This window comes from Theropithecus gelada, chromosome 10, assembly GCF_003255815.1.
Source record: "Theropithecus gelada isolate Dixy chromosome 10, Tgel_1.0, whole genome shotgun sequence".
NCBI classification, from domain to species: Eukaryota; Metazoa; Chordata; class Mammalia; order Primates; family Cercopithecidae; genus Theropithecus; species Theropithecus gelada.
The window spans coordinates 33,518,842-33,533,180 of NC_037678.1; the positions used below are offsets into that span (position 1 = coordinate 33,518,842).

General features: G+C 48.5%; 1 long non-coding RNA gene across 1 annotated transcript; it reads left to right on the forward strand.

Annotated features, from left to right (window-relative positions):
* Positions 1-7,565: 7,565 nt before the first annotated feature.
* LOC112632808 lies at positions 7,566-13,828 on the forward strand. Its single transcript, XR_003121448.1, has 2 exons — positions 7,566-7,675; positions 11,349-13,828. It is a non-coding gene; the product is annotated as an uncharacterized LOC112632808 (long non-coding RNA).
* The last annotated feature ends 511 nt before the right edge of the window (positions 13,829-14,339 follow it).

Below are 14,339 nucleotides of genomic sequence, written 5' to 3' on the forward strand. Positions count from 1 at the left end.
CAGGTTCAAGTGATTCTCCTGGCTCAGCCTCCTAAGTAGTTTGTACTACAGGTGTGCCACCACACCCAGCTAGGGAAAGCTATTTTTACGTGGCTCAAGCACTGTAAATGACAATGATGTTTACTTATTCCGCCCCCGCCCCCGCCCCCACCACTACCATTTAATTCTCCTCTTGAAAACTAAAAACTGGCTGGGCATGGTGCATCATTCCTATAATCGCAGCACTCCAGTACTTTGGGAGGCTGAGGCGGGAGGATCACTTGAGCTCAGGAGTTTGAGGCCAGCCTGGACAACATAGTGAGACCCCATCACTACAAGAAATAAAAAATTAGCTGAGTATAGTAGCATATGCCTGTAGTCCCAGCTACTTGGGAGGCCGAGGTGGGAGGACTGCTAGAGCCTGGCAAGTCAAGACTGCAGTGAACTGTGATTGCACCTCTGCACTCCAGCCTGGGTGACTCCCCACAGATAAATATGCTAACAGTGGTTTCAGCTGCTGGGGGTTGGTTCAGACCTGGATGCATGGCTTCAGTAGCCCTGGGGCCCCACTGTCTGCCTGCAGCCTTCTGTCTTACTCTATGCTATTCCTTCCTAGTCCCTGCCATCTAGGCTTTAGTCCTCTCTGCTTGGGAGGCCTGTCCCGCTCCTCAGCCTTATGTCATCTTATCCATCCTTTAAGGCCCTTGCTCCATGCCTTCCCTCCCAGGGTAGGGCTTGAAGGTAGGAGAATGTGGAGAACTGGTGCGCCAGCCTTGCTCCCCAGCAGAGGAGCTCTGTTTACTGGAGTGCCTACTTAGGCCAGGGCCTGAAGACATGGGGCTGAGGTGTAGGGCTGTCAAGATTGTTCCTGGGGCCAGGTGCAGTAAGTTCACTCCTGTAATCCCAACACTTTGGGAGGCCAGGGCGGGTGGATCACCTGAGGTCAGGAGTTCAAGACCAGGCTGGCCAACATGGTGAAATCCCATCTCTACTAAAAATAAAAATAAAAAAAATTAGTCGGGCAGGATAGTGGGTACCTATAATCCCAGCTACTTAGGAGGCTGAGGCGGGAGAATTGCATGAACCAGGGAGGTGGAGGTTGCAGTGAGCTGAGATCGTGCCTCTGCACTCCAGCCTGGGTGACAGAGCAAGACTCCATCCAAAAAAAAAAAAAAAAAAAGATTGTTCTTGGGCCCTCTGTGAAGCTTGGCTTCCTTTGGGTTAGGTGTGCCATGGCAGACCTGGGTGAGGGAAAAGGGAGTACAATGGGAAGGGCTTCCTCAGCTCTGGAGATAGGTAGGATCGGGGAGAGGCCAAAAGGTTCTTTGCTGGGTCATCTCAGGCTCCTGGGGCCATCAGAGTGTCCAGGCCCCAAAGGTGGTTTTCCGGTGGTTCCAGGGGCAAGGAGCTAGGGCATGGTGCTGGCCCTGCCTGGTGATCACCTGTTGAGTGGCCAGCTCAGGTCACCAGGGTCCAGCCATTGAGCTGACTACTGCTTCCACCCTGGGAAGATTAAACTGGCCAGGACTTGGCATCAAGGCCGTTATTTGGACTTCCAGTACTCACATTGTACTCTGGTTGGGTTGTAACTTACCTCTGATATAACTCTACTTGTATCTTCAGAGAAGATCAAGGGATATTTGCAAAAACATTATCTGATAAAGGACTGTTGAAAGGACAAAGAAAACTGAAAAATCTGTAATAAGAAAACAACAATAAATAATACTGTGCACCTCTTACAATGACCAAAATCCAGAGCACTGCCAAATGCTGCTGAGGATGTAGAGCAACAGGAACTCTCGCTCTTTGCTGGTGGGAATGCGAAATGGTGCAGCCACTTTGGAAGACAAGTTAGGCAGTTTCTTTCATTTATTTATTCATAAAATCTTTTTAACAAAGAAATTGAGTCTCACTCTTGCCCAAAATGGAGTGCAGAGGCTTGATCACAGCTCACTGCATTCTCAAACTCCTGGGCCTAAGAAGTCCACCCTTCTTAACCTCTCAAGTAGCTGAGACTACAGGCACACGCCACCATGCCAGGCTAATATATTTATTTTATTATTATTTTTTGAGGTGGAATCTCACTCTGTCACCCAGGCTGGAGTGTAGTGGCGCAATCTCAGTTCACTGCAACCTCTGCCTCCAGGGTTTCAGCGATTCTCCTACCTCAGCCTCCTGAGTAGCTGGACTACAGGCGGGCACCACTGCGCTCTGCTAATTTTTTTATATTTTTAGTAGAGACAGGGTTTCACCATGTTGGCCATTCTGGTCTTGAACTCCTGACCTCAAGTGATCTATCCAGCTTAGCCTCCCAAAGTGCTGGGATTACAGGTGTGAGCCACTGAGCCTGGCCCAGGCTAATATATTTTATTTTTATTTTTATTTTATTTTTTGTAGAGATGGGGTCTTGTTATGTTGCACAAACTGGTCTTGAACTCCCAGCCTCAAGTGATCCTCCCTCCCTGACCTCCCAAAGTGCTTAGATTACAGACACGAGTCACTGCTGCTGGCCCAGTTTCGCAGTTTCTTACAAAACTAAACATACCTCTTACCATTCAATCTTGCAATTACATTCCTTAGTATTTAGCCAAATGAATTGAAAACTTGTATCCACACAGAACCTGCACACAGATGCTTATAACAGCTTTATTCATTAATTGCTAAGGTTTGAAAGCAACCCACATGTCCTTCAGTGGGTTAATGGATAAATTGTAGTACATCTAGACAAATGGTATTTAACACTAAGAAGAAATGAGGCTGGGTGCAGTGGCTCACACCTGTAATCCTAGCACTTTGGGAGGCCGAGACAGGCAGATCTCCTGAGCCCAGGAGTTTGAGACCAGCCTGAACAACATAGCAAAACCCAGTCTCTACAAAAGTACAAAAAATTAGCTGGGCGTGGTGGTGCCTATCTGTAGTCTCAGCTACTTGGGAGGTTGAGGTGGGAGGACTGCTTGAGCCTGTGAAGTCAAGGTTGCAGTGAGCCAAGATCATGCCACTATACTCCAGTGGGCAACAGAGCAAGACCCTGTTAAAAATAAATAAGTAAGTAAGTATGAAGGGAAGAAAAACAAGTAACAGCTGGGCACAGTGGCTCATGCCTATAAACCCTGCACTTTGGGAGGCCGAGGCTGGCAAATCACTTGAGGTCAGAAGTTCAAGACCAGCCTGGCCAACATGGTGAAACCCCATCTCTACTAAAGATACAAAAATTAGCTGGGCATTGAGGTGGGTGCCTGTAATCCCAGCTACTTGGGAGGCTGAGGCAGGAGAATTGCTTGAACCCAGGAGGCGGAGGTTGTGGTGAGCAGAGATTGTGCCACTGCACTCCAGTCTGGGCAGCAGACTCTCAAAATAAATATATAAATAAAAAGAACAAATAGCTTCTAACAACAAATTTATTTCTCAGTTATTGAGGCTGGGAAGTCTGAAGATCAAGGCTCCAGCAGATTCAGTGGCAACTGAGGGCCTGCTTTGTGGTTTATAGATGGTGCCTTCTCACTGTGTCTTTGTATGATGGAAAGGGCAAGGCAGTTCTTGGGGTCCTCTTTGATAAGGACACCAATCCCATCATGACCTAATCACTTACCAATGGCCCCAACTCCTAATACCATCACATTGGTGATTAGGTTTCAACATAAGATTTTTGGGGAGATACATTCAGACATAGCAGCTACATATTGCATGATTCCAGCTTGTCTGATAACCACATAAAACCTATAGAATATGCAACACCAAGTGTGAGCCCTAACATAAACTAGGGAATCTGAGAGGTCATGATGTGTTAAGGTAAAAGGTTCATTGATGGTAACAAATTTGCCCCTCTGGCGAGAGATGCTGATAGTGGGGAAGGCTGTGTGTATTTAGGGGCAGGGGGTATATAGGAACACTCTGTCCTTTCCTCTCAGTTTTGCTGTATACCTAAAGGTATTCTAAAAAGTAAAGTCTATTTTTTAAAAAAGTATAAAGAGACCAGGACATCAATCTCAAGCCTTTTCTCAGTTTAGCAGATATCTTGCTCTAGAAATACTAATGGGTGGCTAGGTTGTCCTGAAGGTGGCAGGGCTTCAGTTGATACTTGAATCCCTTGAAATAAATTGATTTTTCAGATAAACAATTGAAACATTCCTATCTTGGCCATAGGTTTATGAACCATGGTGTGTTCATTTTGATCTCTCTTTCCTTCCAGGACAACCCTCCATATGATAAGGGGGCCTTCAGAATCGAAATCAACTTTCCAGCAGAGTACCCATTCAAACCACCGAAGATCACATTTAAAACAAAGATCTATCACCCGAACATTGACGAAAAGGGGCAGGTCTGTCTGCCAGTAATTAGCGCTGAAAACTGGAAGCCAGCAACCAAAACCGACCAAGGTAAGACATGTGCCTGTGTCTTCCTTGGAGGGGGTCTTTGGGGGTGCTGCTCTGGGGTGGGGGTTTCTGATACCAGATCAGACAGAATCCAGAGAATCTTTCCTACCTTACCAGGTACACGCAAAATGTAGCTGAGGTCCTGTCAGGCCTTGTGGGAATGACTCATCTCAGCTGAACTTTTGACCTGTACAGGGATTGAGGAGGCCCTCCCAGTGCTCAACCCTGGGCTGCTGTCCACAGTGGGAACACACATGGACAGACAAGCCCAGCGGCTTGCTGCTGGTGCAGAGGGGTTCAGGCCCTGGTTTCTGGAAGGGATGAAGGACTGTGGGGCTGCCTACAAGGGAAAGGGAGAGTGGGATTTAAGGTGGCCTTACACAGTAGTTAGTGCCTGAACTCAGACTCCATGGAGGAAAGGAGGTTGGAGAGGGCCTTCCAGGCTATAGGAAGGGGGTGAGCTAGAGCCTAGTGGCTCAAGGGGTGATGTGAGCGGAGGGACAGAGGCAGATGTAAGGGCAGTATTCCCAGATGAAGGCACATGGTTGGCTTTAGTGGGCCTGGGATTCCCTGGAGTTGGATGTGGCTGTGCGTGGTGCATGTGTCTGTGTGTGGCTGTGTGAACATACACATGCTCATTCTTCTGGGAAGAGTATTCGAGTCAGTATTGTGGTTGTCCTCACTTTTGTCCCCTAGAAGTGACTAGAGTTTGTTATGGACTGTGTCTAGTTTTCATTTAATTCCAGACTTTCTTTGGAAGCCCTCATCTCATATTGTGGTGGCTTTCTTTTAGTGTAAAGTCTGTTTAGATTAGAGTGGGCAAAGCTGGCACCTGAGAGGCTGCAAGTGGAGGGTTTCTTTGGGTGGTACTGCTCTCAGGTGGGGGCTCATGGGTCCTTTCTAATGCCAGCTCCGACAGAGTGCAGAGAACTCCTGCCTTGCCAGGTGCACGCAAAGTATGGCTGAGGTCCCACCAGTCCCATGGGAATAACTCAGTTGAACTTTTGACCTGCACAGGGATTGAGGAGGTCCTATGTTTCAGTGACTGAGAAAAGCCCTGGAAGGTGGCGTGGAAAGCCTTTCACAAGAAAAATTGAGCCTCACTTGTTGGAAATAATCACCATGAAAGGTGCCCATTAGACTCCCACACTGAGTAGAAGAAAGGAGTGGGTGCTAAACATTCGGTCAGGGCAGAAGAGTCTCTAGTGGGCTTGGTCCTTGTTTGTGTACAAGTTGATGTTTATAAAAGCTTGACACAGTTCTCAGTGCACATGGCCTGGTCTTGTTGTGTCATGTCGTGTCGTGTCCTGTCTTTTTTTGAGATAGAGTCACCTAGGCTGGAGTGTAGTGGTGCCATCCCAGCTCACTGCAACCTCCGCCTCTTGGGTTCAAGCGATTCTCCTGCCTGAGGCTTCCGAGTAGCTGGGATTACAGGCGCCCGCCACCATGCCCGGCTAATTTTTGTATTTGTGGTACAGACAGGGTTTCATCATGTTGGCCAGGCTGGTCTTGAACTCCTGACCTTAGGTGATCAACCGGCCTTAGCCTCCCAAAGTGCTGGGATTACAGGAATGAGCCACCATGTCCGGCCGACCTGGTTTTTTTAAATACAGATTCCTAGCACTGTTGAAAACCTATAACTGCATTTGATCAAGAGTGTTCAATAATTCCTGGAGTCCTTGCTGAGTCATGTCTGTTAAACTACCGTGCCTGGGGAGTGGCAGTCCTTCTAGGCCAGGCTGCCTAGGAAAGCCCTGCACCTCAAGTTCTGGCCACAAAGAGTTCTGGGACTCCTTCCTTACCTGTAGACTGAGAGGGTGGAGCTAGGGCCAGGGAGGCTTTCAGGAGATGGATGCACGTGCTTTGCCGCCTCTCATGGGGCTGCTGTGTAGAAGGCCGTGGCAGGATAATTCACTTTTTACCTTCCTCTCCAGGTGCATTGCCAAAATGCTGTGCTTTTTCACACTGTGGCTGCTTTTTTTTTCCCCCCTAAAGAGCCAAATAACTTAGAGGCAGCTTTTAATTTTTTTATAAAAAGTACTGTTGACTTGGGATTTTTAAGGTAAAAATTTTGGTACAGGAGCTTTTCTGTGTGCCACGATGGACAGAGCCAGAATTGCTATTTTGTGATTTGGAACAGTTGAGGATTCCTTCCTAGAACATTATTATGTAGATTGTTTGTGGCATGGCCTTGATTCATCCTCACATGCATCAAGAATGTTCCTGGCACTTGATGGCCACATTCCCATGTTTGTTATCTATTACTACATTATAACCCCTATCAAAACTTTGTGGCTTAAAGTAACACCAGTTTATTAGTTTTTACTCTGGAGGTTGGCTGGGCTCAGCTGCATGGTTCTACAGCTGACCATTCGTTCCTGGGGTCACTCATGCAGCTGTATTGAGCTGAGAACTCAATTTGGCTGGGAAGTGCTGGTAGGCATCGTGCACATGTGTGGAAATGGCATTAGCTAAGGCACTTTGGTTCTCTTTGTGTTCTCGTGTTTTCCACAAGGCTAGATTGAACGCTTTCAGAGCATGGTGGTGTCAGGGTTCCAGGTTGAAGGTACAGAACTGGTACAGTGTCGCTTCTGCAGATTCTTTTGGTCAGGCAAGTCCAGATTTAATGAGAGGGAAAATAGACTTCAGCTCTTGATGGGAGGAGCATGCAGGATGGGAGACAGGATGGCAGAGGTGGGACAGGCAGGCAAGGATGCTGAGTCCCCTTGCTGCCTCCTCAGACCCACTTGGGCCTGCTTTTCCCAAATGGCAGCTCTTCTGGACATGCCATTCCTTCTCCCACCTGCCTGATTCTTCATATGTTGGGTGTCCCTGTTTTTCTGGTGCTATTTCCTGACTGCTGTTCAGCTGCCACTGTCCTGCAAACCCTGCCCTTTCAAATGCCTCACCATTCCTTCATTTGTTTCCTAAATATGGTAAGTGAAAGTGCCACTTGAGGCCGGGCACAGTGGCTCACGCCTGTAATCCCAGCATTTTGGGAAACTGATGCAGGCAGATTGCTTGAGCCAAAGAGTTTGAGACCAGCCTGAGCAACACGGTGAAACCCTGTGTGTACCAAAAAAAAAAAAAAAAAAGGAAGGAAAGAAAGAAAGAGAAAGCCAATTGTGCCACCCTCCTGCTGTAATCTTCCAGTGCTCTTCCTTTGTCCCCAGAGCACCTGCTCGTGATTTTTGTCTCCTGCCCTTGTCCTTAGAAACTTCGGCATTCCCAATTATGGCTTCTTCCAGATCCAGCCTTGAAGTTCTTTGACCTCCTCAATTCACAACCTCTAGCTAACTTTAGCCATCTACAAGTACAGAAAAGTAAGCATAATGGAAGAAATAGTAATATGAAAAGATGCTCATATGACCCAGCAGTTCCACTCTTAGCTATATCTACCCAAGAGAAATGAAAACATATGCTCAATAAAAACTTGTACACAGATGTTCATAGCACCATTATTCACAATGAACAGGAAGTGGAAAGAGCCCAAATGTCCATCAGTTGGTGAGTGAATAAACAAAATGTGAGCCGGGAGCGGTGGCTCACCCCTGTAATCCCAGCACTTTGGGAGGCTGAGGTGGGTGGATCACCTGAGGTCAGGAGTTCAAGACCAGCTTGGCCAACATGGTGAAACCCTGTCTCTACTAAAAATACAAAAAATTAGCTGGGCGTGGTGGCGAGCACCTGCAATCCTAGCTACTTGGGAGGCTAAAGCAGGAGAATCGCTTGAACCTGGGAGGTGGAGGTTGCAGTGAGCCAAGATTGCGCCACTGCACTCCAGCCTGGGCAACAAGAGCCAAACTCCCTCTCAAAACAAAACCAAGCAACAACAAAAAAGTAGTGTATCTCTACAATGAAATCTTACTTAGCCATAAAAAGCAATGAAGTACTGTCTTAGAGTACATAAATGTTGAAAATATGCTAAATGAAAGAACCATCCATGGAAGGCCACATATTGTATGATTCCATTTGTGGTTGAGCCTCATTGTTCATAGAGTCTGTGTTTGTGAATTTGCCTACTCACTAAAGTTTTTTGTAGCCCCAAAATCAATATTCTCCGCACTTCTGGTCTATCACAGATGTGCGCATGTGCAGAGCAGCAAAAAATTTGAAGTACCCAGTGCACGTGTTACAGGCTCACGCCTGTAATCCCAGCACTTTGGGAGGACGAGGCAGGCAGATCAAGACCATCCTGGGTAACACAGTGAAACCCCATCTTCACTAAAAATACAAAAAATTACCAGGTGTGGTGGTGGATGCCTGTAGTCCCAGCTACTCGGGAGGCTGAGGCAGGAGAATCACTTGAACCCAGGAGGGGGAGGTAGCAGTGAGTTGAGATTGCGCCACTGCACTCCAGCCTGGGCGACAGAGGCAGACTCCATCTCTGCTTCTCAATTTAAAAAAAAAAAAAAATTAAGACTTGATCAAATTAGTGAAAGTGAAACTTTAGAAAATAATGAAATAGACAAATGGCATCTTTTGAGAAATAGGTCTTTTATTTTTAATTTTTATTTTTTAATTTTTTTTGCGATAGGGTCTCGCTCTTGCTCAGGCTGAGTATAGTGGCACAATCACAGCTCACTACAGCCTCAATATTGTGGGCTTGAGCAATCATCCCACCTCAGCCTCCCAAGGAGCTGGGAGTACAGGCATGTACCACCATGCCCAGCTAATTTTATTTTTTAATTTTGTAGAGGCCAGGTCTTGCTATGTTGCCCAGGCTGGTCTCAAACTCCTGGCCTCAAGTGATCCTTCCTCCTTGGCCTCCCAAAAGTGCTGGGAATACAGGTATGAGCCACCAACCTCTGCATTAGTCACCAAGGTGATGATAGTGAGAAGTAGAGAGCCTAAGTATTCATATCAGAGAGTGAGGTGAAAACTCCTGAGCGTGCCCCTGACAAAGTACTCAGCCTGTCCTTAGCCCAGCAAGGTTTCTAAAATGCTAATACAGTGGTAATTCTCCTGTTACAGAGCCATTTCTAATCATGGGAAAAGAAAGGGAGCCACCTGTTTGTGCTCTTAGGCGACTGTTGTTCAGTTTCCAACCCTGAAGTCAAGAACAGCCGGGAAAAGGGAGCAGTCTCACACCGAGGGTGGCGTGCACTGAATACACTGTGGCCAGTGAGCCAAGGGTGGGCTTCGTTTATTAATTAAATAAATGTTTATTAACTCAAAATATACCTCCAGGGCCTGCTGCCTCTAGGTGGCTTGTACAGGGAGGTGATACCATCTACCCCTGAGGAGGCTTGGAGACTGAATTAGAGGCCACCCTGGCCTGCAGAGAGCTTTCCAGTCCCCTTGCCCCTGCTTGCTGTTGGCAGTCCACCCTCCTTGCCCAACCATCCCCTAGCCCCAACAAACGTGGAACCTGTCAGCCTTGCATGCGCCATGCCCTCCTCGCCTCTGCCCCACTGCTTCATCTCTACCCGCTGTGGTCACAGGAGCTCTCTCTTTTCCCTTCTCACCAGGCATGGTAAGAAGCAGAGGTTAGGCAGGTGGGCTTTGGATACCAGGCCAGGAGTACTTTGTGCTGTGGCCCTCACTATGTGCTGTTGAATGATTGTGCCTTTGCATATGACTCAGCCAGCATCAGCATTTTGTTTTATTTATTTTTTATTTATTTATTTTTGAGACAGAGTCTTGCTCTGTCACGCAAGCTAGAGTGCAGTGGCACGATCTCGGCTCATTGCAATCGCCATCTCCTGGGTTCAGACGATTCTCCTGCCTCAGCCTCCCGAGTATCAGGGACTATAGACATGGGCCACTATGCCTGGCTAATTTTTTGTATTTTTAGTAGAGACGGAGTTTCACCATGTTGGCCAGGCTAGTCTTGAGCTCCTAACCTCAGGTGATCTGCCTAGCTAGCATCAGCATTTTAGTCCATTTCTTGTAATGCTGAGTGAACGATACGAGCCCTCAATAAAGGAATTGTGGCATCAGCAGTTCGGAGAAGAGGGGCACTGTTTTACAATGGGAAGGAACATTCTGAGGATGCTGATCCTGACAGGGTTGGGGTCAGCTGTGGCAAAGTATGTGAGGAGGTGTGGGTAGCAGCTGCTTCTGATTCCCCACTATCCTTCCACCCTGGAGCACATCTGGGCTATGGCACCTAGGGGGAGTACTGTCGCACCCATCAGAGCCATCAGTGTGACAGCTGCATGTGGTCTTGACAGTGTGATGCGATGGCGGTTGTCAGCTTCCCATTGGCTGGCCCCAGTGATCCTTTCTGGAGGGTGCAGAAACTCCTAAGGGTCTTCCAGAGTTGGGTCGTTGCACATTGATAAGTGCAGTGCTGCCACATACCCTTCTTTCTAGTGCCCACTCATTCACCTTAACCAAAACTTCCCTGAGCCGAGCATGGTGCTGGGTGCTGGGCTGATGCAGGGAAGTTCTACCCAGTCCTGCCCCGAAGAAAGTGACCCTGTGTGTGTGTGTGTGTGAGTGAGCAGTTCAATGCTAGGCCTCCTATCTCCAGAGCACACAAGAGGACTGGATTAGCCAGGCATGGTGGTGCGCGACTCTAGTCCCAGCTACTCAGGGGACTGAGGCTGGAGGATTGCTTGAGGTCAACCCAGGAGGTTGACGCTGCAGTGAGCCAAGATGGTGCCACTGCATTCCAGCCTGGGTGACAGAGTGAGACCCTGTCCCTCCTCCCCAACCCCCTGCCAAGAAAAAAGGGCTGGGAGTGACTGAGGGCTAAGACTTCCCCAGGTGTCAGGTCAGGAAGGTTTCCTGGAGGCGGAAGCACATCACTGTGAACAATTATCCACCGTAGTGTTAGCTATTTGTTGTCCATCAATGTCTCCTAATCACAGAGGAAGGATGAGTTTTCTGGTGGTCAGAATTTTGGATAGATAGGCTGCTTTGGCTTAAAAGCACATTAGCTATAAACCAGTGGTAAAGCCAGAGTTTTGTTCCTGGGATTAGCTGCCTCTTGCCTGTGCCATTTCTGAGACTGTGTTAACCCCCCATGCCTTGTCCTTCTCTTGGCAGTAATCCAGTCCCTCATAGCACTGGTGAATGACCCCCAGCCCGAGCACCCGCTTCGGGCTGACCTAGCTGAAGAATACTCTAAGGACCGTAAAAAATTCTGTAAGAATGCTGAAGAGTTTACAAAGAAATATGGGGAAAAGCGACCTGTGGACTAAAATCTGCCACGATTGGTTCCAGCAAGTGTGAGCAGAGGCCCCGTGCAGTGCATTCAGACACCCCGCAAAGCAGGACTCTGTGGAAATTGACACGTGCCACCGCCTGGCGTTCGCTTGTGGCAGTTACTAACTTTCTACAGTTTTCTTAATCAAAAGTGGTCTAGGTAACCTGTAAAGAAAGGATTAAAAATTTAAGATGTTCTAGTTCTGCTCTCTTTGTTTTAAAAATCACTGCTTCAATCTATTCCAAAAGAATGGTGTTTCTTTTCTTGTCCAATTTTATCCAAAATCTTCAAGTTGCATTTAGCCCATAATGTTTAAAAAAAAGGAAAAAAAAGGTTGTGGTTCCCTTTCTTCCCTACCCTTGCCACTCCCACTTTCTGGCACCGAGTTTATTTTTCACTTACTTCCCCAGACCCGGGGCCCGCCTCCACAAAAGAGAAGAGACTGCCCTGGTGGTCCTGGTGGCTTTTCTTAGCACGTGTGGGACTGTTGTCCAGTGTGGGAGTTGGTTTAAATTCTCCTGACTCCAGTTTATAACATCCTTTTAAAAATTTTAAAAACAAACAGCCACACCCCTCCTCCAGTCCTTCTCCTCAGTTCTTGTGTGAATCTCCAGCTGATGTTACCACAGTAACATCAGTTAATTGGGCAAGCTCTGATGTCAGTGTGTGTAACTGACCTCTGGCCTGGCCTGCACAGACAAACCCTATAATCACAGGTCTGTGGTGGCCCCAAAATGGGCCTGCTAGTCAGGAGGATGCTGTGCACACTGTGTGTGATGAATCTCGCCAGAAAGGCTCCTGATGTCCCAGGTTGGCACTTCTTCCTGCAGCCATTGTAGAAGATCTGCTGGTCCTTGCAGGCAAAGCTACAGCCAGAATGTCCGTTTGAAATTCCCAGCTCATCTGTCACCGAGTTTCATCTGAATGTGCCACGGAGCTTGCTCTCCACTTCCTCTGTGCAGCGGCCCCGCCACAGCCCTCCCTCGGCACACTTTGACCCTTTGTAGGATTGGAATTAGCAGGACTCGGCTATTTAAAGCACCAGTCTGGGGTCTCCTGGGCCCCTGCTGACCCCTTCCTCCAGAGCAGCTGGCCCAGCCCGGGAACAAGACGGACTTCCTCTCCCTTTGGACTCACAGCCTTTGCAGAGTCAAGCTCCACTTGAAGCTCACTCAGTAATATCCTTTCAATGTGTTTTATATTGTTTTGACTGCCTTTTTTTGTAGAAATAAAAATTGACCTTAGAATTTATCATCAGATAAACTTGTAAAGATTTGAATATTAATGTCTTTTCAAGGCAAATGGGATTGTCCCCAAACTAGTAGAGAATCCGTGTCACTCTGACACCCCAAGGAAGCCGACGATCCAAATGCCGTGTGTCACCAACCCCGCTTCTGCCACTGGTGGCTTCCCTTCTTGGCTTTTGGGGGGACTAGATCCTGTGGAGAAGATGACTTTAAACTTTGCTTTTTGTTTTAATTTTAATTCTAGATCTTTCCGGTCTGATCTGTGCAGAAGTGGGGAGTGATGGGCAGGTTAGGCAGCCTAACATCATTCAGGCGCGTGGCCCCTGTGGTGTGTACATGAACTCAGCTTCTTTTGTCCTAGGTACGCCAAGGGCAGGTTTCTGGAGACTCGTGTGCCCAGGATGGCAAGGGCACCGGGCTGGCGTTTCCGTATATGTCTCTTCATTAGCAGAAAAATGATGATGGATTTTATTTCACTCACACTCCAATTTGTAATAAAATGCCAAATTCTGTCAGAAACTATCCAAACAAGCCACCATTTGTTCTTGTTGCTTCTCTGGATCCAGAAATGTTGCCATTCTTGGAAACTGTCCCATTGCTTCATATTTCTGCCAACGTAGCTCTGCCTGCCTGTCACCCCCTCACTGCGCTCTGCTCACCACGGGAGGATACCTGTGTGCCAGCAGCCCCTCAGGGACTCTCAGCCCTGGCACTGGCACCCCAGGGTTGGCCCCGTCAGCAGAGGCCTGGCTTTCGAGCCAGTGGGTGTCTCTCCTTCGGGCCTGGGCGACTTGCTCCTGCCAGCCATGCCCTCAGGGTAGGCTCTGAGCAAGCTGGTGAACAGCCTTGGCTGCTCCAAAACCAAAAAGCTGGGTCCTCTGGAGGAGGGGCGAGCTGTGGAGCAGCCACCCACTGCTGCCCCTAGCTCACTCAGGAATTCACACCCGCCTGGTTTCTTGAAGTGTGCCGGGTCCTTCCCTCTGCTCCCCACTCCCCACCACGGCAGAGAATAGGCTTTCTAAGATGCTGCGATCCCGTTCTGCTGCCCTTAATAAAAATGCTCTCAGACACTGGTTAGTCGTGTGGGTTTCTTCCTTCCTGGGAGCGGGCAGTGCCAGGGGCCTGTGCTCTTGGAGATGGGAGGGCTGGCTGGGGCCCAGGTCCTGGGGCTTCTGATCTCTCTCCCCATTCCCAGCCTCTCCAAAAGAGGTACATAGAGGTGTTCCTGCCTCCCTAGAGGGAAGGAGATGAGGTATAATCAACGAGAAAGCCAGAGACTCCAGACAGTCGGGGCCTGCAGAGGGCGCTCTTGGATGTCTTGTGAGGGGACAGGGAATAACGTGTGGGTGCATCACTTACATGTGGGAGTCATCCTGGAGCCCCCTGGGAGTGTTACGATCCGTGTTTTGAAGAGGCAAACCTGGGGTCCCAAGAGGTCACAGAATTAATAAGGCTGTGCCTGAGGGTGGAGCTGGACCATGTCCATGAATGGTGCCAGCCAGAAACACTATTTGAGTCCCCCAGTGCAGCCCGCTGCCAGGCGCTGCAGCAGTGGTGCTGACTCAGCAAGGGCTCAGCCAGGCC